Genomic DNA, 6,369 nt, shown 5'->3' on the forward strand with positions numbered 1-6,369 from the left:
AATTGATGCCAGGATCAAACGAGCTAATCCACAGATCACTGGTTACTTAAATAGCTTGGATCTGATAGGGGGCAGGGGTGGATGCAGGTTTGGTGGGGCTTGAAGCTTAGAGAATTCGAGGAGACCCTCTTTGAAAAGAATTTTAAATATCTTACTTTTTCAAAATTTGGGTTTTTTTTTAATGTTTATTTATTTTTGAGAGAAAGAGAAAGACAGAACACGAATGGGAGCAGGGCAGAGAGAGATGGAGACACAGAATCCGAAGCAAGCTCCAGGTTCTGAGCTGTCAGCACAGAGCCTGACGTGGGGATCGAACTTACAAACCATGGGATCATGACCTGAGCCAAAGTCAGACACTCAACCGACTAAGCCACCCAGGCACCCCACTTTTTCAAAATTTATAAAACATGTGACCATATGAACACATTGTAGATAACCCTCCTAGGGCCTTGGACAGGACTCTGAAGCTTAAACCTTGTCAGCTTCTCTATAACTCTGACCTTGGGAAGAGGCAAGATTATGCAATATCTTCAATCTTTTCAAATCACTGCTTTCAAACCAGCTCTCCCCAAATACCCTTGTCCTGGCTGAAACCCGCTCGAGTACTCTTAGCTCTTTCTTGTGTCAGAGCCTGGAAGTTCATGGGCTCGTGTTGGAGGAACGGACTTGGGTCCTGCTCTGAATGTAGCTGTGCCTACTATTTTCAGCCCTGGGCCCCAGCTGGAGTCCGGATGAATCCAGCTAGGTCTTTAATGCCCTGTTAACAGACAGAGTACACACTTAATAAAGAATTGTAACTGTCCTTCTCTATTATTGTTAATATAATAATTCTTCTAGTCAAAAAAATACATTGAGTATCTAGTATGTCGCAGGCACTGTGCTCAACCCTGGAGATCAAGCGGTGAATCGAGAAATTAATACCCTACCCACATGGTGCTTTCATTCTGGTGGAGAGAGACAGATAACACACATATAACCAAGATAATCACATGCCATGTTAAGTGCTCTACAGGAAACAGACAGGATGCTTTGACGGAGATCAACAGGAAGGATTCTATGAACAGCTGGCATTTGTGCTGAGCTCAACCATACCTACCGTTTCTTGATTGTCTACTACGTGTCAGACATGTCGTTAGGAACTTTCCAATACTTTATGTCATTTAATCCCCCTGGGAAGTATATCATAGTCTTTCTTTTTTTTTTATTATTTTTTAAAATTTACATCCAAATTACTTAGCATATAGTGCAACAATGATTTTAGGAAGAGATTCCTTAGTGCCCTTTCCCCATTGAGCCCATCCCCCCTCCCACAGCCCCTCCAGTAACCCAGTAAGTGACTAATTTCACTTCGCATAATACCCCCCAGTTCCATCCATGTAGTTGCAAATGGCAAGATTTCATTCTTTTTGACTGCCGAGTAATACTCCATTGTATATATATCCCACATCTTCTTTATCCATTCATCCATCGATGGACGTTTGGGCTCTTTCCATACTTTGGCTATTGTTGATAGCGCTGCTATAAACACGGGGGTGCATGTGTCCCTCCGAAACAGCACACCCGTATCCCATGGATAAATGCCTTGTGGTGCAATTGCTGGGTCGTAGGGTGGTTCTCTTTTCAGTTTTTTGAGGAACCTCCATACTACCATAGTCTTTCTATTTTTCAGACAAGAAAACAGAAACTCAAAGAGGTAATAGCAGTGTTAATATCTGCCTCATCTCCCCTCATCCTTCTCTGAGCTCCCTTGCCAGTGTGGTACTTTCCCGCACACTGAGGGCCCCTCCACCCAAGGTCCTGCTCCTGCCTGCTTCCTTCCGGAGGGCTTTCTTAGGCATCTGTGAGCCACGAAGGGGAAGGGAGTGGCGAGTTCTGCCCCCGAGGGCGAGCTTCAGCCATCGGGGAAGTTGGTGCCTCCATCCTGAGTTAAGGTGATTTTGAGGTGCATTTCACACTGTCTTTCAGAGAGTCCCGGGGGACACTGAACCCAGTGGCTCATGGCAGCAAACCTCACATGAACGTGCCCCGCCCGGACTCACCTCCTCCACGCCTTTACTTCTGCTTCTTGAAATCACCTCTCAAATAGAATATAAGCACCTAACTCTCGGGGCGTAATTTTGGGGGGCCTCAGGCTAAGACAGAGCCTAAATGATTTTCCCAAGGCCACCGACCAGGTGGCAGAACTGCAATGTGAATCCAGGTTCGCATGGACCACACTCCACAGTCCTAACCCCTGTGCCCTGTGACAATAAGCCTGAGGAGAGAGCCCAAGCCCCTCTGGCACCACCCCAGGCCCTTCCCACCCTGACCTCTCCTGCCTCACTCCTGGCCACCTCATTCTCGGCACCTCACTCCCGGCCACCTCATTCTCGGCCACCTCATTCTCGGCCACCTCACTCCTGGTCACCACACTCTCGGCCACCTCACTCCCGGTCACCTCACTCTCGGCCACCTCACTCTCGGCCACCTCACTCCCGGCCACCTCACTCTCGGCCACCTCACTCTCGGCCACCTCACTCATGGCCACCTCACTCTTGGCCACCTCACTCCCGGCCACCTCACTCATGGCCACCTCACTCTTGGCCACCTCACTCCCGGCCACCTCATTCTCGGCCACCTCACTCACGGCCACCTCACTCCCGGCCACCTCATTCTCGGCCACCTCACTCCTGGTCACCTCACTCTCGGCCACCTCACTCTCGGCCACCTCAATCCTGGCCACCTCACTCCCGGCCACCTCGCTCCCAGCCTCCACATTCTTGGTCACCTCATTCTCGGCACCTCACTCCCGGCCACCTCACTCCCGGCCTCCTCACTCCCGGTCACCTCACACTCAGCCACCTCAATCTCGGCCACCTCACTCACGGCCACCTCACTCACGGCCACCTCACTCACGGCCACCTCATTCTCGGCCACCTCACTCCCAGTCACCTCACTCCCGGCCACCTCACTCCCGGCCACCTCACTCTCGGCCACCTCATTCTCGGCCACCTCACTCCTGGTCACCACACTCTCGGCCACCTCACTCCCGGTCACCTCACTCTCGGCCACCTCACTCCCGGCCACCTCACTCTCGGCCACCTCACTCTCGGCCACCTCACTCATGGCCACCTCACTCTTGGCCACCTCACTCCCGGCCACCTCACTCATGGCCACCTCACTCTTGGCCACCTCACTCCCGGCCACCTCATTCTCGGCCACCTCACTCACGGCCACCTCACTCCCGGCCACCTCATTCTCGGCCACCTCACTCCTGGTCACCTCACTCTCGGCCACCTCACTCACGGCCACCTCACTCCCGGCCTCCTCACTCCCAGTCACCTCACACTCAGCCACCTCAATCTCGGCCACCTCACTCACGGCCACCTCACTCCTGGCCACCTCACTCACGGCCACCTCATTCTCGGCCACCTCACTCCCAGTCACCTCACTCCCGGCCACCTCACTCTCGGCCACCTCACTCTCGGCCACCTCAATCCTGGCCACCTCACTCCCGGCCACCTCGCTCCCAGCCTCCACATTCTTGGTCACCTCATTCTCGGTCACCTCACTCTTGGCCACCTCACTCCCGGCCTCCTCACTCCTGGCCACCTCACTCCCGGTCACCTCACTCCCGGCCTCCTCACTCCTGGCCACCTCACTCCCGGCCACCTCACTCTCGGCCACCTCAATCCTGGCCACCTCACTCCCGGCCACCTCGCTCCCAGCCTCCACATTCTTGGTCACCTCATTCTCGGTCACCTCACTCTTGGCCACCTCACTCCCGGCCTCCTCACTCCTGGCCACCTCACTCCCGGTCACCTCACTCCCGGCCTCCTCACTCCTGGCCACCTCACTCCCGGCCACCTCACTCTCGGCCACCTCACTCCCGGTCACCTCATTCTCGGCCACCTCACTCACGGCCACCTCACTCCCGGTCACCTCATTCTCGGCCACCTCACTCACGGCCACCTCACTCCCGGCCACCTCACTCCCGGCCTCCTCACTCCTGGCCTCCTCACTCTCGGCCACCTCACTCTCGGTCACCTCACTCCTGGCCACCTCACTCCTGGCCTCCTCACTCTTGGCCACCTCAATCTCGGCCACCTCACTCCCGGTCACCTCACTTCTGGCCGCCTCACTCACGTTCACCTCATTCTCGGTCACCTCATTCCCAGCCACCTTTGCTCCAGGCACAGCCAACTGCTTGGGGACATAACCTTCTCCAATCCTGCCAAGCCCTGTCACCCTCCATGCCTTTGCAAGTGCTGTGTCCTCTGCTGTAGCACATGTTGAACCCACTGTGGTCCATCCCTGGGCCCTCCACCTGATGAACTCCAGCAGTGACAGGCCAGCACTGATAAGAATCTCGTTAGTGTTGGGGCACTGGGTGACTCAGCCGGTGAAGCTTCCAACTTCAGCTCAGGTCGTGATCTTGTGGTCTGGGAGTTCGAGCCCTGCATCGGGCTCTGTGCTGGCAGCTCAGAGCCTGGAGCCCGCTTGGAATTCTGTGCCTCCCTCTCTCTGCCCCTCCCCTGCTTGTGCACTCTCTGTCTCTCTCTCTCTCTGTGTCTCTCTCAAAAGTAAATAAACATTTTTAAAAAATTTTTAAAAATCACGTTTGTGTCAAGTGCTCGCCATACAGTCTCTCATTCCATTGATACCAAAACTCTGTCACACCTAACTCTACAGCTAAGGAGACATCCCCCAAGGCGGTCACCAGAACACTGGGCTGAGAGGCACAGGGACTATAGAGCCCAGAGGAAGGAGGCCAGGCTGAGGGCGCTTCCTGCAAAGGAAGGGGCTGGGCCTCCGGCCCACCTCACCTGGGAGGGGAAAACTGGTGAAGGCATTACCCTTTCTACTTCCTGGCTCCTTCTCTGCCTTCAGGAGGGTACTTGGCCTTGGCAATGGCCTACTTCCCAGAATTTCTCATCAAAAATGGTTCTCGGAGGCTTAGCCAGTTCAGGGATGCCCAGAGGCCAAGAAGGTCCTGAATTCCCACTTTCAATCTTTTCTTCCTGGCCCCCAGCCTTGTTATCATCAAGCCCATCAAATGTCTGGTAAAGGCTCGCCAGCCTGCAGAACATGAGCTGGCCTGGTGGGTACCAAGTTCTTGGCAGGTTTGGGGAAATGGGGTTGGGGAGGGGTGGAACCCTTACCAGCAATGCCTTGTCAGTCCTTACTTAAAACCCTTTTAGGATGGCTTTTGGCCTCCTCAACTGAGCTCACGGTCCTCACCAGAAGCCCTTCATGATCTGAGTCAACGTCCTTCAGCCAGTCAGATTCACTCTTCCTTCTGCAAAGTGACGGCCTGGTCCCCAGACGTGCGTGTGCTCAGCCACCTGCGTGTATTTCCGCTGTTGCCATTTGTGTCCGCCGCACCATTCCTAGCTGCTTCCCGTCCCGTCTTCCAAACCCGGCAGAGATGTCACTTCCTCTGGGGAATCCTGGCTGAGTCCCCCTGTGCTCTGGGGTGCTCCCCTAACACACGCCGACATCCGTGTGACAGGTCTGCCTCCCGACACGGCCAGGGGCTCCTCGAGGACAAGGATGTGTCACATTCACCTCCGCGGGCCTAGCACAGTGCCTGGCATAGTGGGTGTTGGTTAAGGGAATGAGCGAATGCGTAAGGGACACCCAGAGCAGGGGTTAGAAACATGAATGCCTTTGGGGGTCCAAGCAACTCAAGCGAATTGGTGTCAGATGCTAGGGAGCGGGAAGGACGGTGGCAAAGGAATTTGAATTCGATGAGAGAAAACAGGTGAGTGAAATTCAGCCTCTGTTCACAACAACCACCACCACAACAACAGCAATAGCTAATTACGAACTTAATCTGCACCAGGAAAGAGGGTGCAGTGGTTCAGAGTGTGGACTCTGGAAATGGGCTGCCAGGTTTGGGGCCCAGCCCTCCGGACTGTTAGCTGTGAGACTTGGGTCATGCCACTTGACCTCTCTCTGAGCCTCGCTCACCTCGTTTGCAAAACGGAAATAATAATGACACCTACCTTACGGGGTTATTGTGAGGATCCAAAGAGCTAAGACATGGAAAGTACGTGGGGTGGTGCCTGGAACACAGAAAACACCCAGGAAGTGCTACTGTTATTATTCCGTGGGTACACAGAGCCCTGGATGCTGGAACACTTGCTGAGCTCTGGGAGAAGAATGTTCTAGGCAGAGGGAAGAGCCAGGGTTAAGATCCTAAGGTAGAAGTGGCTTTGCTGGGTCTGAGGAGTCGAGAGAAGGCAGTGAGCTGGAGTGCAGTGAGTCAGAGAGGGGGGCCGGAGACCGGGTCCTGCACGGGAGGCAGGGATCAGGTCACGTAGGGCCTTCGAGGCCATGGAAGGAAGCCCGGATTTTATTCTGTGTCACGCGAGCCACTGGGGGAGT

At 54.5% G+C, this 6,369-nt stretch overlaps 1 protein-coding gene across 1 annotated transcript in view; it reads right to left on the reverse strand.

Moving 5' to 3' along the window:
• PAFAH2 (platelet activating factor acetylhydrolase 2) overlaps positions 1-6,012 on the reverse strand; it is a 62,783-nt gene extending 56,771 nt beyond the window's left edge. The window contains exon 1 of the mRNA XM_053209330.1: positions 5,988-6,012. The gene's annotated coding sequence lies outside the window, so the exon portion shown is untranslated. The remainder of the gene's footprint in view (positions 1-5,987) is intronic.
• Between the last annotated feature and the right edge of the window lie 357 nt (positions 6,013-6,369).

Source organism: Acinonyx jubatus, chromosome C1 (genome assembly GCF_027475565.1).
Source record: "Acinonyx jubatus isolate Ajub_Pintada_27869175 chromosome C1, VMU_Ajub_asm_v1.0, whole genome shotgun sequence".
NCBI lineage: Eukaryota > Metazoa > Chordata > Mammalia > Carnivora > Felidae > Acinonyx > Acinonyx jubatus.